We start from the raw sequence: 21207 nt of genomic DNA on the forward strand, positions 1-21207 counted from the left end.
AAAGATTTATGCTGATTAAAGCACATCACCTTGGTCTTCAAAGTGTTGATTTCCAAGCCCGATCCTCACAGAACTCATTAAAGTGAAACAAGAGTTTGTGGAGGCCTGACAGGGTCCTTGAAATCAACAAGGTGTCATCAGCAAATCGGAGGATTGGAGTTTTAAAGCCCTCCAAGGATGGAGCATCTGCTTTTCAAGCAATTACAAAACTGATTGTTTCTCACTCTGATCTTTTCCCATCTTGACCACTACTCTTCCTGTATATTGGGGCTTCGTACTTACTCTTTCTCCAGCCTCACGTAACTTTCTATGTGATCCTTCTTTGCTAGTTTCACTTTTCTTTATTGTCTCAGAGTTCCCTGTTTGTGCACTAGACTTAAAATGTATTCATATACTATTGTACCGTTCCTTTCTGTTTGGATTCAGTGTAATTCCTTTCTGTACTGTATTTCAACTTCTCCTTCCACCCTATGGCACCCTTTTTCATTTATAATCATTACACTAACCTTAAGAAGGGGTTGGAACAGAAAAGTACATCGCATGGTGGCGGTCGTGTACCCCTGCCCTGAGTTTCCAGCTTCAATGATGTTTGGATCCCTGGCGCTGATTTTTTGTTGTCATGGACAAACATTGCTCACAGGCATGCACCGTGACATAGGCTTGTCTCATGGATTGTGGTATTGCTCAACTGGAAGGGACGTCCAGAGCACTACCCTTTTATTGGTGAAAGGCTATTGCTTTGCCAGGAGTTAACTAGCACGTTGGTAGCAAAATACCAGGTGGTGATCAGTAGAAGTGAATAGGCTTTTTACCTGTGCTACTGGAGTGATGCGTACTCACTAATGTAAAGTGCTATTGTTGTGGGCTTAACACAGCCTTGGTCTTGATCAAGTTAGCAGGTACTATTGTGCAGTGCACATGTGTTGTCTGCATGTGCTAGGTCTATGTGGGCCTGTGAATGGGATAATATATGGAAGACTCTGGATTCCATTTTGGGAGTCCCTGGGTTGACTGGAGGAAAATGAGACAGTAGAAGAATCCCACAAACAGAGTTGTGGATTGCTGCTTTCCTGTGAACTGGGTGGGACACACACACTGGAGGAAGGAAAGCCAGGCTCTTCAGCCCACTTCAAGGGGTGCCCTTTGATTCAGAGAGAAGTCACTGGACAGGGGCCTGCATACATCTCAGGAGATGGAACTTATAAGAGAATCATAAAGAGTAGGGCTGGGGCCCCTGGGTATCTTTTGATAGTCATATCTCTGTGCCTGACATCCAGGTGACCATATAGTCACTCCCATGGCTTGTGTTGTGGGGCAGATTTGGAATTGCTCCTGGCGTGACAGATTGCTTTGTGGAGGAAGGACAAGGAAGGTGAGTGGGCACTTCAAAGGAAGCCAACCCCCAACACAAACTTCAACGACTCAGACTCTAAATCACAGTTGGTGTCTGGAAATGGGCTATGAGAAGGGGAGCTCAAGGCCCCCAAACTGTCAATCAGCCAGATGGGCTGTGCGAGAAGGGAAAGCTTGCAAGACTTCAAGACTTCTGCCTGTGAGCAGACTGGGGGCTAAGGTCTCCTCGTCTCCCAGGTAGGCGAGAGAACATCACCCCGGGACATCCAAGACCTCCCACCCCTTGAGTCTGGAGCACCAGTGTCTGCTTGTCAAGACCAGTGAGCTCTGTGAGGAAGAGGGGAGCCTGAGGGAGCGAGGTCCAGTGGGGGGATCCTGGTGAATACTGGCGAGTGGAACTGAGCAGATGTACTGATCCAGATGTTGCCTTTGTACAGGTTTAAGTCGGTGACCCCCGCATGCCAGAAAAGGCCCTCTGTGAATTGAGCCGTGAATTTTGCTGCACATATTGGGTCATGACTGTGTGCAGTGTTAAGTCAGTGACTCACATGTCAGAGGAGAGCCATCATGAAGTGAAACTTGGCTTTCAGGTTTCCTGAAATAGTGAGCATGCTTGGTGGTCTGTAACAATAGTGGAACGTTTTCCTTATAGAAATATTTGAAAATGTTCACAGGCCCACACTACAGCCAGACTCTCCTTCACCGGCTGAGAATAGGCACATTCTGAGTCAGACAGGCTTCAACTGGAACAGGCCACAATGTGTCTCTGAGCGTTCGCATGACCATTATGTTGAGCAAGGATTTCCACCAGCCTCACCGGGCTCTCATCTACTCTGATCTCAGTATGTAACTTAGGGTCATAATAGGCCATCTTGGTTGCATTCTCAATCACATGTTTTATTCTTTTGAAACTTTGATCACATTCAGGGGACCACTGGAAAGTTTTTTTTTTGTTTTGTCAAGTCTCTCAATGGGGCACTCACAGTAGCAAAATCATGAATGTACCTTGAGCAATAACTAGCCATGCTTAAGAAGGATCGCAGCATGGTGACATAACGTGGGGGCAAGTAGCTGACTGTGCTTGCACTTTATCTACATCGATGCGAGTGACGGAGCGGTTCCGTAATGCGCGTCGGTTGCGCTGTGCGTATGACGGAACCGCTCCGTCATGGCCCCTCCCGCGCAATAGAACCTTCAGCACGGCGCGGTAATCCGCGCCGCCCTGAAGGGGTTATCTGGGTCAAGAGTCATTTCCCATCAGAGAATATATGCCCAAAGAACTTAAGCTTGGTCTTGTGAAACTCACACTTTGCTGCATTCAGAGTGAGACCTGCATCTGTAAGTAGCTGGCGCACTTGTGTAAGAGCCTTGTCAGGCTCCTTTTCTGTTGTCCCAAACATCAGTATGTCATCACTGTAGTTAAAAGCATGTGTAACAGGTTACATTATTAGACTTATAACATCCTGAAATATTTCTGCGGCTGAAGACCCTGCAAAATTCAGCCATTTGAATCTGAACAAACCAGCATTTGTCGAAAAAGTATTATTGCACGTACGGTTCCAGCTCAAGTTGGTGGTGTCCTTTGTTCAGGTCAAGACGGGAGAAGACTTTGACTCCGTTCAGCTGCATGATCGTGTCTGCTAAGTGTGGACCAGGATGTCTTTCTCTCTCAATTGCTTTGTTGGCCTGGTGCACATCAACACAGATGCACACCACACCTCCACAGTCCTTTTTATGGGTGAGACCCAGGGCGTAGGACCGGTGGAGCTCTCAATGTCATGCTTCAACAGCATTTGCAATTCTTTCTCAGAGGATTCTTGCAAGTGAATAGTGACTCGGTGGTGCCGCTGGGCAACCGGGCAAATGTCCTCATTAATATGAGGATGCACTTTCATTTTTATATGCCTTCCCATTCCATGAAACAATGATAGGAACTGACAGAGCAGCAGTGGCAAAACTGAGCAGGCATGCACTGGATGAAGCTCCTTGAAGAACTTGTATTGGCCCTTGCACTGACGTTGTTTTATATTGCATGGTTGCTATGAGCAGCCCATAACTCTGCAACGGTTTGGCGGTAGCCAACATGTATGCATTTGTATTTGACCGGTTGAGGTGTGGCATTAGAGGCAGTCTGTTAAACTTTCCGACTGGCATGATGGTAATTCTCGCAGCACTGCCTGTAATAAAGGTTATGGGGAAACCGTTGCTCTTTATTTTAATCTTGGGACAGTGTCCAAATAAATTCTGTTATTCTGTTTGTTGTTTTGTCTTTGTCCTTGTTTTTCTCCGCAAGCAGCCAAACCTACATGTGTATGCTGTTGTTTAGTCGATATCATCATCGCACATCCATCTTCATTACTGGTGCTTGATAAGGAAGTTGCCGAGCCTTTGTATGATGAACTTGATGACGATCGACTTTGTTTAGTTTCTACTTGCTGTCACTATTGTTGCTTTTTGGCCTGGTGGGCATCGTAAAAAAATTTCTGGAACCTACTGGTGTCCATTTTCTCTTCTTTTTTGTCTTGCAAACTGTTATGAAGTGCTTTTCTTTCCCGCAACTTTTGAAAGTATAACCTATGGCTGGACATTTGCCTTCATGGGAAAATGAAAACCCACATCAGAAACACTACTTTTTCTTCTTTGGAGACATCGACTTGCGTGCATCTACCTTGTACTTGTGCCTGCTTCTGATGACCAACGCTAGTTCTCTTTTCGCTGTTCGAGCTTCCATATTAGGTGCTTGTCAATCCGCTCTTTCATCTGCCCTTGCAGCCATCAGTACTTTCCAAACTGAGCGTCTCTCTCAGCATGCATCTTCTGAATGAGTCTGAAGACAGCCATATATGACTCTGAGGCATATAGCTTCTTTGTCATTAAACTAATTAAACTTAAAGTGCTTGATAAGTACGTCAAGTCTCTCAACAAACTCAACCATCATTTCACCATGTTGCTATCTCACTCAATTGAAAATGTACCTTCATAGTTGACATTCAGCATCAGATAGAACTTGTTTCCCAGTGCTTCTTTGATCTGTTGGTACGATATTGTATCAATCCGCAAACTTTTCTTCAGCACTTCTATTATTCCATCACTGGCAATGTTCTGTAAGTATTTACCGTTTTTTTATCATCTACTTCTTCCAAGGCCTCTATGAAGTCATCAAATATCTCAATCCATGCAGTCCACCTGGTGTCAATATTCTGCTTCTTGGCAGTGTCGAATAGTGGTGGTGGTTTCAGGAACCCGGCTGCAATGTACTTTGTGCTCCCTTCTGCAGCCGTTGAAAAGTTTATCTATTCCAATGGCTTTTGTTGCACTGGATGCCACTTGCCGCTATGTCTGCATTGGCACCTCAACTGGGCTTAGGTCCTCACACCCAATTTGAGATTGTGTGGCACTTCCTTCGCTTGGGCTGGTAAGTACATTTGTACGTTCATACCTGGTTATCGCTGCCTCTAGCATTTGCTTCACATGGATGATGGCCCTGTATTACGTCACAGCTCAGTATCTTCTTTCAGCATTATCAGCGGGTTCTGGTGGGTTTTCTGACGATGCTCCTCCACAATCTTCTTCGAACTGCTTCTCATCGATTTGAGCACACATGGCATGCACAAGAAATTTCCTGTACCGATGCAAACTCTCAGGGAGAGCAGTCATGTTTCTTCGGGGTTTGTAACCCCTACCCGTCGCCAGTTGTAGCCTCCTCCCCAGCCCAGGAGCATACAAATAAATACACCACACATGGAGCTCTGTAACAAACTTCTTTATTTCTCAGCATACAATCAAACACTACAGTCTCATTACGTCATAACCTTTAATCACCACATCTTAACATCTCCCAGCAAGTTGCGTAATTCCTCTATATTATTGAGTCTGCCCAGGACCACTAGGGTCTTAGCACACAATGTCTCACAACACTACATCCTCTATATTTATTTTTTATAGGACCGTGCATTATCCTCCCTTCTGTCCATTCTCCTCTGTGCCCCTCTTATTTTTTCAGTAACTTTTACGCTTGCTCTCACATCTGCCCCAGTGTATTTATTTGCACTTCAGGCCCCATTTCTCCTCACCCAACTACCCTCTTATTTTCCCCCTCACAGTTTAGCATGAAAAAAACAAGTGTACATTTTCTTGATGAATTATGGCACTTTTCATCAGAATACATCACTTAAAATGTTTATCATTTTTTTCTGATTAGCTTTTCTGATAGGTACTTTCCTGAGCTTTATTTTTTTTATGCACTGTATATGTCACATCTCTTACATTATTGAGTGCCCTATCTCTAGGACCTGAGGGTTAATATTAGTTCTCAAACAAGAAGGGGGAAAGGAGGGGCTTTTACAATAATAAACTGCCTTAATACTATTGTAGGTCCAGCATACATGCCCAACAATCAATGCTAACAAAAGGGTATGCAGTTCCTGATAATAACGCAGTGTGTGTTAGAATCACTAGGTCCCAAGGTGATGGTGTGAATACAGTCTGATTGAACGGAGTAAGAGGTACTCCTTCTGGAAAAGAAGACCCTCACACACCCAACAAGCGGGTGTCTTGCTTCATCACCGGGTCTTTGCTCCTTATCGGGCCGGCAGTGCAATGCCCGATCAGGCACCCCGAGGGGGCCTTCCTGTCGGAGATCTTTATTTCCAAACGCCGGTGAGTGAGGTGTGTGGGGAAAACAGTTAATTAGGATAAATGGTGTAGGTGCAAGTGAAGTGAAAGGTAAGTGTACTAAAACAGGGTAGGTGATCCACTTCAAACAAATTTAAGTCGACCAGACTTGAGCGGCTGGCGGGGTACCAAAGTCAATACTCTACCTTTCCTTGCTGAATATTAAATGAATTCAGCAAGCTCATTGTCATATTTCTAAGACCAGCTTTGCCTTTTTCACTGATGCTCCTCAGGACTATTGGTTTTCTTCTAGGATTTTTTATAATTTTGAGACATATTCAATTGCTCATGTCTACCCCCATCCTCAACAATTGGCAGAAGATCAACTGGCTTTCCACCAACGTAGTACTTCCACCCAATGTATTGTACCCAAGTCTCAAAGCACAAATAGACCACTAATAACTCAGAAATGTGCCTATAAATCTATTCAATAATGATTTTAATTTGCTTTAGGTTTCAACACGAACATTCATTTTAAAAAAGTCACGTAGAAAAATGGTGTAGAATGCACTAGCTGAAATTACTGTTACCAGACTTCAGTTAAGCCTTTCTTTTCTATAAAATAGATGCTGAATTCTGCAAAAGTGTATTCATTCAATAGTTTGACCTTAAAGTGACTTGCTTAGATACTAGCATAACTGTAGAATGTGTTGCATTTATAAAATGTATTATTTTCTTCAGCTACATATTCTCGATAAACTAGAACTGATCTACCTTCTTCGTCATATGATCATATATATTGAATAGACAATTAGTTTTAACAATAAACATGCTTATAAGAGATAGACTGCCATTACCTAACAGGAGATCTGCAAATAAATGTTTCTTTCTTTAGCATTGTTCATTGTTCCTCAGTGAAACATTTAACAAGTAATAGACTGAACACTGCAAGGTTCTTCTGTGGAAATGTGCTTTTCAATGAGCACACCGTTGCAGGGGTGACCCTTCTCTTTCCACGGGTCCATAGACCAACAATATAGAGATTGGCAGTGAAGCTGGAATTCAAATAACAAGTTTATTAATCACTCATGAGTGGGACTATATCCACACAGCATTCTCAAGTGCTGCCTGAGGTAGTACATCGAAGTCACAGAACACAGGCCTTATATAAAGCTTTTTCTGCACTGGTAAGCATGTTGATACAAATAGAAGGTATAGACCTACACAGGAATAGTTACCGACAAACATGGGCAGATGGGAAATCACTTAGCCAGCAAAGTGGGAGGGGGAACAGGAGTGCTTATGGCAGCATTAAGAGATTGACAGTTGAGTCTGAGACCAGGTGTTCTGGCAGCTACAAACTCTTTAGCATGCATATTGCTTTTAGCTGAGTCAAGAAGTCAACTAAAATAGACAGCACAGGCAGGGAAAAAGACGAGCAGCAGAGGATGGGAGAATTACAAAGCCAACCAAATGGATGCCATAACCAAGATAGTTTAAGCTTATGCTAACAGAACTTATTACAGATTTCCACAGACTGCCCTTTTAGCATATGCTGAAGACATCTTCCTATGCTTTTGAGGGAGTACGGAAAACATTGTGCACATCTATCTGCATTAATTCAGTAATTTCTTTGTCTATTGCCAAGTGAGCATTTGCATTTGTGACATTTCGTTTAGTCTGTATACATGAGGGACAAGTAGAAATACATAGGGAACAGAGCATTGGACCACATTGAATACATAGGCAACAAGTAAAAACAATAGCAAAAATTATACATAGGGATTACAATAGTTTCCAACCACCATCCAGTCAATGTCCAAGTCCCTGAATCCTGGTGGATTTCAGTGGCTATTTTGTGCATCTTGGAGATTGCATCAAAAACAGAAGGGGGGTGGTCAGGGATATAAACGCAGCAGCTACTCCCGATGATGCAACATGCTCCACCATGGTCAGCCAGGATGACATCAAGCACCATCCTATTTTGGAGCATCACAATTCTCGCAATTTGTAGTTCTTCTGTGATATTTCGAAGCGCCATTGCTGTCTGATTGGTTACAGCCTCTACAACACGTGTCAAACGTCTGATCTTTCTGCTGTTTAAAGCCGCACCAACAAAGAAAAATAGTCCCAAATTAAAGTCCATATACTGCTGTAGTGCAGTATCAGTTTGATCCACCTCATCATTGTTTATTGTCCTCTTGAATCGACTCTTAGAAATGTCATTATACAGTTTATAGTCTTTATGGTAGGAAGCAGGTGCTAAAAACACAGGTGGAAGCAAAAAGGACACATAGCAGATGCCGGACCAACCAATAGGTAGATGATAATAACCTTTACTTCCGCAAATGAAATAGGTGTTGTGTGAGGACAAAAAATTGCAATTGTTCATTTCAGTGATATTTAACACTAAAGTACAGTCACTTTTTCCCCACAGGGATTTTGCCAATACTGCTTACACAAAGATCCGCTCGAGCTCTAGTAACAGCAATAACATGAGGCCCATTTCCCTTGATGGTTCAAGTGGTGGAGAAAACATAGTGTGCGGAGGAATTTCCTCGACGATACTCCTCCATTTCCCATACAGGTCCTTTAGCTTCTGGATCTCCTTCCTCATCAGGGTAACAGACTTTATTCAACTGAGCGTTAAGTCTTCCTACATCAAAGTTAGTAGTATTAGTGATATGAGAAGCCCACAATAGTGCAAACCAGGCTCCGCAGGAGCCATTATGTGAAAACGGCAAAGGAATAAAAGGTGTTCCTCCCTTTTTCTGATGAGCTGGCATCATTCCACATATCCAGCAGTTAGTAACATTCGTAGCATTGTGTGTATGGTGCAACATCTGAATGAAAGTGTTATTGAGGTAGGACATTCTGTGCTTCTGCTCATAATAAGGAAGAGTAAAGTAATGATGTTAAATGAGGACAGGAGTAGTAGCAGTCAATATATTTCTGACAGGAGCTACTTCCTCTACAATCCATGTTATTATAGCATCAGTAGCAACAGTCTAATTAAGTCCAGTATCAATTATTGTTCTTTTGCTACAAACTCTTGCAGCAGTTGGTTTCTTCTCCTTAGGCATATTTATTTAGTCGACAAACAACAAAACAGATGGTCCCCTAAGGTCCTGGGCAGGCTTTGGTTTCTTCACTAACGTTGAGACGAGTAGTCACTAATAGATTACCCCCCTTTGTAGTCATTCTTTAACCACCCAGGACAGTGGCTCACACAGTCTTTTTCAGCAACAAAGTGTCTTTCTTCCTGGTTTGCAGCTGATATTGAGATGTACCAGGAATCGTATGGTCCAGGAAGACTTCCTCAGATCCTTCAGGTGACGTGGCTTGTCCTTTCTCGGTGACCAGGATATCGCGGTGATCTGCCAACGCAGCTGGGCTCACTAGGTCTTGCAACACTTTTTGACAGTGTGTCGCATGGACCCAGTTCTTCCAGTTGGTCACTCGAACCATAGTCCTGGTAGCCAATAGCACCTGCTCAGGGCCTGGCCATCTCGATGCTAGGGAGCTGGCCCTCTGGAATGACTTTATGACCACAATGTCACCAGGGTGCAATCATCTGTTGATAAATAGAAGACAAACTGTCAGTCAACTGAGACTAATAGTCATTCATCAATACATAGGGTACATCATGTATAGGCCGTGGCTTAGGAATTACCCAAATATTAATTGGCCTTCCGAAGACCACCTCATGCAGTGTGAGGGCAGATCATGTATGTGGTATTGATCTAATAGATAACAAGGCTAAGGGTGGTGCACCAGGCCATTTCAAAGATGTGGAAGCCTGTATTTTGGCCAGCTTCAATTTTAAGGTAGAGTTGTGGCGTTCTACTAGCCCTGCTGATTGTGGGTGAAAAGCAGCATGGAACTTCTGCTTGGTTCCCAATCCTTTCATGAGGTACTCAACAACTTGCGCAATGATATGGGGTCCGTTGTCACTCCACAAAACTCGACAAATTCCAAATCTGGGGAAAAACTCCTTTAGGAGCACCTTCGCTGTAGTAAGAGCTATATTATCTTTTGTAGAGTATGCCTCCACCCATTTACTAAAGGCAAAAACCACTACCAAGACATACTTTAGGTTGTTACAGCACTCAAGCTGGATGTAATCCATTTGCAGGACCTCAAAAGTTGCAGTAGGTATTGCAAACCCTCCTGTTGGAGTTCGTGTTCCTTTTCCAGGATTATACTGGAGACAGATCAGATAGGACTGGACTATTTTCTTAGCCGTACCGACAATCTCTGGATGATCCCAAACTTGCATAAGTTGCTTTGATATTGAGGATGCTCCAACATGTGCCGACCCATGTGCCATGTGAATCATAGGATGTAAATAGGCTGTGGGTAGCTTCCATTTTTTCATTTCTTTATTCCCCCAACAGCCCTCATCATCCAATGTTCCCTCCTTGGACCATTGGGCTAATTCATCAACAGAGGCATATCGTTGCATGTCCAGGACCTCTTGCCTGGCAGCATGCCAACGTTCAGCCTGTGATTTAACTACATACATAGATGTGGTACTTTGCCGCATTGCGGTCTCCCGACCTGTGTGATCCGCAAAGGCATTGCCTGCTCCTATTTTATCAGTCACTTTCTTGTGTGCGCTACACTTACCAATTGCTACTTTCTTAGGATAGGTCAAAGCAGTAAGGAGATTGTGTACTAATTCCCCATGCACTATTTGTGTCCCATGGGAAGTGAGAGAGCGTCTTTCTCTCCATTACTGGCTGAAATTTTGTGCCACACCAAAGGCGTATTGGCTATCAGTGTAGATGTTAACAAGCAAATCTGTTGTAAGCTCACATGCTCTTGTCAGTGCTATCAACTCAGCTGCTTGAGCTGACTTCTGTGGGATGTGAGCTGTCTCAACTACTGTCTGAAGTGTTGTAATTGCATAAGCAGCAGATGTCGTGCCATCAGGCAACTTCAAGCAGGACCCATCAACCCACAATTCCCCATCAACACTAGAAAAAGGTGTATCTTGTAGGTCAAAACGACCCTTTGTGTGTTCTTCAGTAAGGAATATACAATCATGTAGCTCTTGTGACTGAGACTGGGTAGCTGGAAGTGGCAATAATGTAGCAGGATTCAGAGTCAAATATCTTTTCAACGTGATATGAGGGACCAAAAGTGTCAATTCATATCCTGTCAAGCGAGCGAGCACTAGTCAGATGCTGCGTCTTTGTTTGATTTAGCAAGGCATCGCCTGAATGAGGTACTAACACAAATAATCTATGTGACAAGACTATTCCCTCACTCTGACGCATGGACACAGCCACTGCTGCTACCGCTCGGAAATAACCAGGCAGCGCGCGAGCAACTGGATCAAGGACAGCTGAGAAATATGCACAAGGACATTGTTTATCACCGTGTGTCTGTGTTAAAACCAAGGGGGCACAACCTTCTCTCTTGTGTACATAGAGTGTGAAAGTCTTAGTGTAGTCTGGAGTTCCTAATACAGGTGCAGAACAAAGAGCTTGACGTAGCTGTGGGAAGGCATTCTGGCATTCAGTAGTCCATGGGAGAGAGATCGGAGTGTCTTTAGTCAAAAAGGCCAACAAGGGTTTAATAATGTATAAAAAGCTAGGGATCCACTGCCTACAGAAAGAAGTAAGGCAAATCAATGCACGGACGTCCTTCTGAGTACGGGGCACAGGTGTGTCTAAAATGGTCTGAATGCGATCTGGTGTGAGTGCACGTCCCTCCTTAGACAGGAGGTGACCTAAATAGGTATCCTGCTGTCTACAAAATTGCAAATTCTTCTGAGAGACTTTGTGATGATGAGAGGCAAGGAGTGATAATAATGACAGTGTTCCTTCTTTACACTGTTCAGGGGTATCGGCAGCCACCAAGATGTCATCAACATATTGAATAAGAGCCAACCCTTTCGGTACCGGAAAAGAATCAAGCTGCCTTTTCAATGCCTGACTATAAATGCTAGGACTCTCTGTATACCCTTGTGGAGCTCTACAGAATCTGTATGATCTAGTATTCAAAGTGAAGCCGAAAAATTAACGGCTATCAGGGTGAATAGTTATTGAAAAAATGCATTCTTTAAATCAATAACACTAAATGTAGTGGCAGTAGGAGGAACCATAGTAAGGAGTGTTGTGATGTCAAAGACTACCGGGTATTGGGGCACCACAATTTTATTAACCTCTCGTAAATCAATAATGAATCTGTACATTTTAGTGTCAGTGTCTCTTTTCAAAATAGGAAGGATAGGGCTATTACAAATTTTATAAGGGACTTCTTCCACAACCCCCACCTTGATCAAATCCTGAACAATGTGCGTCAATGCTTCCTCGCCTTCTCGAGATATTTTATATTGGGTCAATCGAGGCAATGAAGCACCTTCCTTCACTTGAATATACACTGGTGGAATAACCATTTGTCCCACATCGGTATCTGCTGTAGCCCATAAAGCACTAGGTAAAGATGCCAGAGCAATATCTTCTTTAGTGAGCGAAGACCTTTCAACCTTTGGATAGTTATCATTTAAGATAACACGCACACCTTCTGGGGAACAACGTATTGTAGCACGAAAATGTTTGAGCATATCGATACCCACAATGTTATCCGGCGTGGTAGGGGAAAGCAAAAATGGACATGCTGCAGTAAATTTATCAAGACTAAATGCAAGTGGCTGTGACAGTGGACTAGATGTAGGTGTCCCATCGAATCCTATTGATGTTATCATTGCGCCAGACAGGGGAGCCCTATGAACCAATTTTTTAGACCGAGCACTAACAGTAGCTCCTGTATCAACCCGAAACTGATCAGTAGAACCCAAAACATTTGCATCAACATAAGGACCTTTCTGATCTACTGGGACCTCAACCGGTTTCTTACCCCATCCTAGGCATTCCTATGCCTAATCAGAATCCCCAAGACCATCAGCCGAATAATCTGACATTTGATATTGATTTCGTCTTTCAAAAGTATTAGAATAATTTGGCCCATGTTCAACAGCCTCAAACCTGGGACGAGTTCCTATTCCTCCCCAATTTCCTGAATTCCCTGGGCATCCTCTCATACTTCCTCGACCCCGTTGATACTGCTGACCTCGCAAAAGGGGGCACTCAGAACGCCAATGTCTAATCTCTTTACAATAAGCACACTGATCAGAAGACAAAGTTGATCGAGAGAAAGGGGGTACACCAGGGGTATATACTGCACGTCCGCCTCTACCACCACCTCCGAATGGTGGACCATATACTTCAGCCAACATAACTTTCGTTTTTAACTCCTTTACCCTCTTTGCCTTTTGCTTCCAATTCCTGACACTCATAATACTGGGCCATAGTCAAAAGGGAGACTGGGAAAGATGTAGTCCATGAACTCTCACTGGCCTTTAGGCGACTAGCTGTTTCTGGCAACATGTTATCGACAAATTTGTCGACGAACAGATGCTTACCCGTGTCATCTGTCAATGACTGTCCACTAAAGTCATGGAATGTCTCTTCAAATCGTGTAAAGAAATCAGAAACTGACTCATCCGTTTTCTGTTTACAAGACGCTAACGTTGTCCAATCTATTTTCTTAGGGATATAAGAGTTTTCAACTTAGTCACAATAGCTTTCGGAAGATCTAATATCTCCTGTTGTGGTTTCTGCGCAGGTTCCATAGCCGCATCTATTTCTTCTAAATGCACCCAAGTATCACCATATGCTACATTATCATCTATTTTCCGAATTGTTCTCCACATATCAGGGGGCAAAATAGGTCCAAAAAACATATCAATATCTGGCAAGGTCATAGTGCAGGAGCTAATGGCACCTTCCACTTCTTCATAGAAAGTGGCCAGATTTTTCCGCGGATTGAGCAAAGCAGCTTTAAGAGCCATAACGTCTGCTCTACTCCAATGAGTATAGACCCAATTATAAACATAATATCCCTTTGCATTATCTGACTCTTTATCAGCACTTGTTCCCATACCCTTTGGAGGAACATACAGAGGCGCAGCTTCACGCATCGGTTTTACAGTAACTACAGTATCACTAGGGTCATTATCTGTCCCCAAAACTTCTTCTTTTTGCACTGGGGTCTGAACTGTTTGTGCAGTTTTAACTTTACTAGCTGATTTTGCTCCGCTTTTAAACATAGCGTAACTTGTCTTAATTTAACCACTCGCCTAATTAAATCAGGTATATTTGAAAAAAGGAAAGTTCCATCAGTTAATTGTTTATAATCAGAATTTATATCACTGGGCTCTAGATTTTCTGAAATGTTTCTAAAATTAGGAATTACTTCCCAAGTGAACTTCTCTGCAAAATATAGCTGCTCTAAATCCTTCCACTGCTGAACCATTGCTACAAGATCTGAGGCAGAAGTAATCCCACAAGCATCTTTGCGAGCAGCGGATCTGATAATGGCTTTTTCCTCAACAGTCAAAGTAGAGCGAGTCTGTCGCCCATTTTGCTTATCTATGTCTTTATCGTCTGAAGAAAGATGTTCTTCTTCAGAAAGATCATCCTCAGGGGCAGAGGGAAATTTATACGGGGGCGGAGGTCGATCTAATAAGATGGAATCATCCTGAGGTTTATTAAGTATGGGATAAACGGGGGGCCTAATAGGGTACTGGCCAGTTACCTCTAAACGACGCTCCCTTTCCTCTTTTTCTTTTATTGCTTTCATCTCTTTATTTTTTAATTCTAACGCTTTTTGATATATAATTTTTGCTGTTCTTTTTCTGCTATAGTTTCTTCTTTCCTCACTTTCTCTTGCACTTCTTTCTCCCACATTCGTACACAATCAAACATATCTTGTCGACTCTTTTTCTTAAATAAACACTGCCCTAAATATTGAATTTTTTTAAAGTCAAATGACCCATTAACAGGCCATCGTAAATCAGGAACCTTTTTCGTATATTTGTTCCACAGTTTACTACACATTATGGAAGAAATACCGTATTTAATGTACATATGCCTATTAGGTGTCCCCTCTGGGGGAGCCGGCTGACTTCCCTCTAAATTCGTTTTGGCACCACCAAGACAGCAACATAGCCTACGGAGTGTGCTGGAAACAGGCGTGCTACTAATTTTTGTAAAATATTAAGTTTCCAAGATATTTCAAAGTAGAGAAAAATCTCCACATGACCTGCCTTTATCTTTTGCAAAGGATAAACAAACAAACAAAACCAGAATCTTGGCCAAGCAAAGAAAAAGTGCAGCTTCAGCGACCTTACCAAACAAGAGTCTCCAACCTCCAACTGCCAATCTCTTGGTCGACCTAATGGTCACTGTAAAAATAACGCCAATGGATACCTCAGTCGGGACCGGCCAACACCTGGAGGGTCAAATCAAGAAAACCGGAAAAATCCCTTTGGCTGCAAAGACAAGGGTCTCCTCATGCAGGACGTCTCCTCAGTAAAATTCCACTCTTCAATCAAGACCACTCCTTTGGATGACCGCGTCTCCGATGAGGGCGCCAACTGTGGATATGTGCTTTTCAATGAGCACACCGGTGCAGGGGTCACCCTTCTCTGTCCACGGGTCCTTAGACCAACAAAATAGAGATTGGCACTGAAGCTGGAATTCAAATAACAAGTTTATTAATCACTCATGAGTGGGACTACATCCACACAGCACTCTCAAGTGCTGCCTGATGTAGTACATTGAAGACACAGAACACAGGCCTTATATACAGCTTTTTCTGCACTGGTAAGCATGTGGATACAAATAGAAGGTACAGGCCTACACAGGAATAGTTACCGACAAACATGGGCAGATGGGAATGACTTAGTCAGCAAAGTGGAAGGGGGAGCAGGAGTGCTTATGGCAGCACTAAGAGATTGACAGTTGAGTCTGAGACCAGGTGTTCTGGCGCTACAAACTCTTTAGCATGCATATTTATTTTAGCTGAGTCAGGAAGTCAACTAAAATAGAAAGCACAGGCAGGGAAAAAGACGAGCAGCAGAGGATGGGACAATTACAAAGCCAACAAAATGGATGCCATAACCAAGATGGTTTCAGCTTATGCTAACAGAAATTATTTCAGATTTCCACACTTCCCTGGGATCCAAGGCTAGCTTGTCCCAGTTGTTCAAATGTTAGCATGATATAATACTTGCCTAATAATGGCTTGAGAACTTCACATGTTTGCCATGGGAAAGGAATAATAATACCACTTATAGATGGAGGATGTCTTTTCATTGGATGAGACAGTCTGGAGATGCAACATTGTAATAACATACTTTAAAGTTTTTTATAATAGTGTCTGTTCCTAGTTAGTTAAGGCGGAGTGGTGCATTGCCACCTTCCCTGAGCACTCATTCATGCTATTCTCCCTTGTTTCTTCCTTTGACAACTTGCTGTGAGCTACTGCTAATGGTGATTGCTGTTGCCTGACACTTTGCAGGTGACAATTTTCCTTTCCATTTGCCCTGACGGGTACTGCTACTTCTGTGTCTGTCGCCCTATTTTACTTGGATGAGATTTATTTGGTCAGTTGCTACTGTGACTGTATACTAATGCTTCTCGGCTGAGTTTCAAGAACTACTCTTTATGGGGAGTTCGACTTACTTTAGACTTTGATTTTGATGCTCCTTTGATCTTGCTTTTTCCAAGAACTCTTTAGGGGTTCTGATAGGTCAGGTTGCTCTTAGATAGAATAGGGGTTGATTCCTTTATGGAACATGCTGTTATTTTGCAATATTGATGATTCTAACTATATTTTTATGATTTCTGCAACTAGAACATTTGATTGACTAAAAAGACAAATAATCTCTTAATTAGAAATAGAGATTTTAAAACTTTCTTAAAACTCTCATCAGTTACTAAACTTAACTGTAATTATGCCAATAATTATTATGATTTGAGCTGGTTTCCATTCATACACGGTGGCAAAGATCTGTTGCCTTGAATAAGAGAAGAAATTATAGCGTTGAGTTGTAGTCCATTCTTGTAACTGATCACCACCATAGGCTAGTTAAAAGCACTTTACAAAAATTTCAAATAAAATAAATTGATTCACTTGTGTGACCACATGTGCTTATGTGTGACATATCAATGTCTTATGTGTGCCACTTTGAGTAACATTTTGTCCTAAGCAGAACAATGCAGTTATGTCTACGTACTTAGATACATTTTGGAAATTACCACTTTATGGGCAGGTATTATCAAGGGACTGCCTTGAACATCCTATAATGCAATATGCTGTCTGCTGATAATCAAAGGCTAACTGAAGATATCCATGACGCAAGGCAAGCAAAGTCACTTAGTTATGTCATGTGATCTGTCACTCTCTTGGTAAATACACACAGAAGGAATTACAGATTGCTCTGTTTAGAATGTTGTAATAAAGTCTAGGGTCTGTAAATATTAACTTATTGTTAGCTAAACCATTGTTATTTGGTATGTCAGTACATTCGAAATGAAAAGACTACAATTCCCAGAATGTATAATGTTATTAAATGAAAGGTGAGCTGGGCTGTTCAGTTGTTAAAGAAATAATGTGGCCTTTTTTTGTCAAAAGCATTAATTTCCTTGATGTCAAATGAATGAAAGATATAGTAGGTCCTGCCAGGATTGTAACCTATAACCTTCTAGTTATGGACAGCTTAGGTAGAAGAGCCTTTAGCTAAATATCTATTGAACAGAATAGCATCCCTTATAATCTTGCTGAAGTGGCTATTTTGCCAATAAATTGATTTGAATCAGACACATTGGGTCTGATTGCGATGACCTGCATCGTGTCAGAATACAAACCACCTGACTAGTAGTCGGAGGGCCCATCTGACACAATAGGATGCGACCACCCATGAGGCAGCCGGAAACATAATGTTTTCCAATTCGGCTTGTGCTGTAGTCAGAAAAGGGCTGCAGCACAAGCCGCATTGGTAAAATGGATGTTTTCAAACATCCATGCACAGTGTGCCCACAGGTGTCGCTTAACCTAATAGCGGATGCTGTGGAGGAACGGGGGCCCTGCTAGGGCCCCTAAAGTCTGTTTCCAACAGCCTTTCAATGGGGGTCGGATCACCATTGAAAGACTGTTTGAAAGGGACATTGTTATCCCTATGGCAGAGCCTGAGCAGGCACCTCCCTTATTGTAGGGAATTACCTTCAGAACGACGGTCAGACGGGCTCCTTGAACCAGATGGAAAGTGTCGGTCAGTCTCTCCGCCCACTGCCACCGACTACCCATATCATAATGCGGTGGTTGGACCACAGGACCAGATGTCGGCTGGACCGCTACCGACGGCCTGTCGGTTGCAATCCCACCAACATCGTAATGAGGCCCATAAAGGTATGTGTATGATGCAAGTTATATAGCAATCCTGCTCTCCTATAGGACTTGTTTACACTTATTTCAAAGTAGTTTGTAAATGACTCCATGTCATGCATAGTACCAGCCAGTGCTGACTTTTTAAAAGAACACCTTATGTTCTGCGATGCATAGCTTTGCTTATCAGTTGACGCACCAGCTCTTTTTTCACTAAGCATGCTCTATAATGCCTAATCCCACCCCTTTTTATATTAACTGCAATGTCTTTCCTCTGCACCCTCATTTAATGTATTCATAACCCAGTCTAGTCTCTCTTACCTTTCGCAGCTGAAGGGAAGTACAGCCCAAGGCCTGGTCAGCTTTATTTGCTCAGCTGTGGCCTTTTGAAGTGCCACACATTTGCATGAAAATTCCCAACATTTTGCAGAAATGCAATAACATCAGTAAAATGTTGAGAAGCATGGCACTTGGCAGGCCTGTGCTGCCTGTCTAGCTCCATGAACATGAATTCTTGTACTTCCATTTCTAATATGCCATGACGACACCCCACAGTTCTTCCTGTCCTTTGCTAACAAAGTGTATCCTGTTATCAGAATATGCCACCCTGTTTCATAATCAATTATGATTTTGAAAGCTCAATGATATTCAACATCTCCTGTGCTATTATAGCAGTGGTCTTCAAATTGTGGGGCGTGGCTCCCTGGCTGTCCATGGCTGTGTTTCCAAAAGGGCGCAAATGCCTCTGTAATTACATGTAAATGAAAGTAACCTGAAAGCGCCATTGGCCCGCTTCCAGGCTGCCTTCATTTACATGAAGCATTGGCGAGCAAAAGTGTGCAAACTTATAGTGCCACGAGGCAGGGTTAGTGAAAGTGGGGACGGGGTCAAAGGTTTGGCTAAACACAAAATAGGTTGCAATTTGTTGTATTGTTCACCTTCAGTTAATTGCATATAAAATAACACACACAAATAAATGTTAAACTAGTGGATAGGAAATGTAACCTTTTGTTATGAAATCACATTTGGCTAATGTGATCGCTGCAGATGTCTGTATGTGTGGCCAGAGAGTCACACACATAGATTCTGACTGGTGCAGTGAGGAATAGTGATTTGTTTATTTATAGTGCTACAAGGTCCGAGCCTGTGACAGAAAGCCCTGTGAATATGTCATTATGTTAAAATTGTAGCATGCAGTATAAGATATGTAGTCTCTAAGATAAAACAATTGCTTTAAAAATGTATATGTTAGAAATCAGTACTCTGACTATATCTATTGCAAGCACTTTTTAGGTGTTTATGAAACAGATATATTCCAGTACTTTGCTGATACCACCCTTATATTACCTCAAAGAAAACATATTTGTTACCATGAAGCCTCGAGTGACTCCATTAATTAAATTGTAACTCCAAAGAAGCCCTTATATTTGGTGATTAACCAATTGCACATGTTTACATTTCTATAAGTACCAGGCAACCTGGTCAGAAAGCATGTTTCTTCTTCAGCTCTCTATCTCTCTTACTTCCTCACAGCACAGGAGCCCTTCCCGTCTGTCCTATCCCCAAAAACCCCTCCCTCTCGCCCCTGCCGCCCCATCATTCCCTTTCAAGAGAGGCACCTCAAGGTCAGCATTAATTGTTCAGGGCAGGATGTGTTTGCAAAAAGGTGAGTCAATATTGTGGCAAGGAGGAGGCCAGCAGGGTTGCAGCCTGTGTGTGTTTGATATGTACTTTAAAGTGCCACATGTCCTGGTAGTGAAAAACTCCTAAATTTGTTTTTCACTACTATCCCAAAGACTAACATTGGAGTTATCTTATTACATTTTATAACGTGTAATTTCCAAATGGGAATTAGTACCCAGTTTATGTTAGTTGTCTTTGGAATGGTAATGACTAAATTATGGTGAACTCGATTTTAAATTATTATTTTGAAAATGCCACTTTGAGAAATGTGGCATTTTCTTGCCTTAGCCTTTTAGTAGCTGTAGCCTGTCTCTTGGTCACATGGCTGGATATAGCTGGCAGTTGGGCTTTGTGTATTGTTCCTAGACAGCCACACACAATTGAGAGCTTAGGTGTGCCTGGATGGGGCTTAACTAGCAGGATGGGAGCGAGGACCTGGGCACAGCCTCACTTACACTTCAATAGGTGGTGCCTTGACTCCACTCAAAGGGATGCATATCCCTGTAGTTAGTCTGGATCCAGGGCAGGGAAGGCAAGGCACATGTGCACTTCAAAGCAAAGCCTCTAGAAGCTTCAAAAGCAGAACTGGTTATAAGTAATGGACCTCAGACACCAACTCTTCTGCACACTTCTGGACCTGTGTATACTCTGTCTGGAAGAAGGACTGTTGAGCTGCTGAAAGGACTGCCACTCTTCTGGACTGCTGCTCTCAATGAACTGCTCCCATGCTGTACTGACCTGCTGACTGCTGTCCTCTTGTCTGGGTGAGAAGTAATGGACAGCATTTCTTGAACCCAGACGACCAGAGTGATTTCAAGGGCTAGTTGGCTTGCCCCCTGATCTGAAACCTCAGGGACACAACAGGCTTTCAACAGTCTTGCATCCACATCTGGACTCTGTAATATGTGAGTCTGCCTTGCCAAGTGGTGCCACCCCAGTCCTGGACCCATGGAAGTGGGCTTAAGGTGCTCCTCCAGCCTCTATAAATCCAGCGGAATCGATGCCTCTCATCTGCTGCATTGGGCAAATCCAAATAGAACTGACGCATATTTTTTTTTTTTTCTCATAAAAGGCTGGCACTACCAATTGCACAGGAGGTGATGTGACAGTGAGGCTAGAAGTGTGAGTTGCCACTAGGCACCATTTATCGCTCTCATACTATGGAAAAAGGACAAGTGGGCCATCATTCTTGCTGACATTTATTTATTTATTTATTTATAACATTTTATATAGCGCGAACGTGACCCACGAGGGTATCAAAGCACTTTACAGTATAAGAACAAAAATTGGTTGAGGTAGTATACATACATTCAAAAG

Source organism: Triturus cristatus, chromosome 9 (genome assembly GCF_964204655.1).
Source record: "Triturus cristatus chromosome 9, aTriCri1.1, whole genome shotgun sequence".
Classification (NCBI taxonomy): domain Eukaryota; kingdom Metazoa; phylum Chordata; class Amphibia; order Caudata; family Salamandridae; genus Triturus; species Triturus cristatus.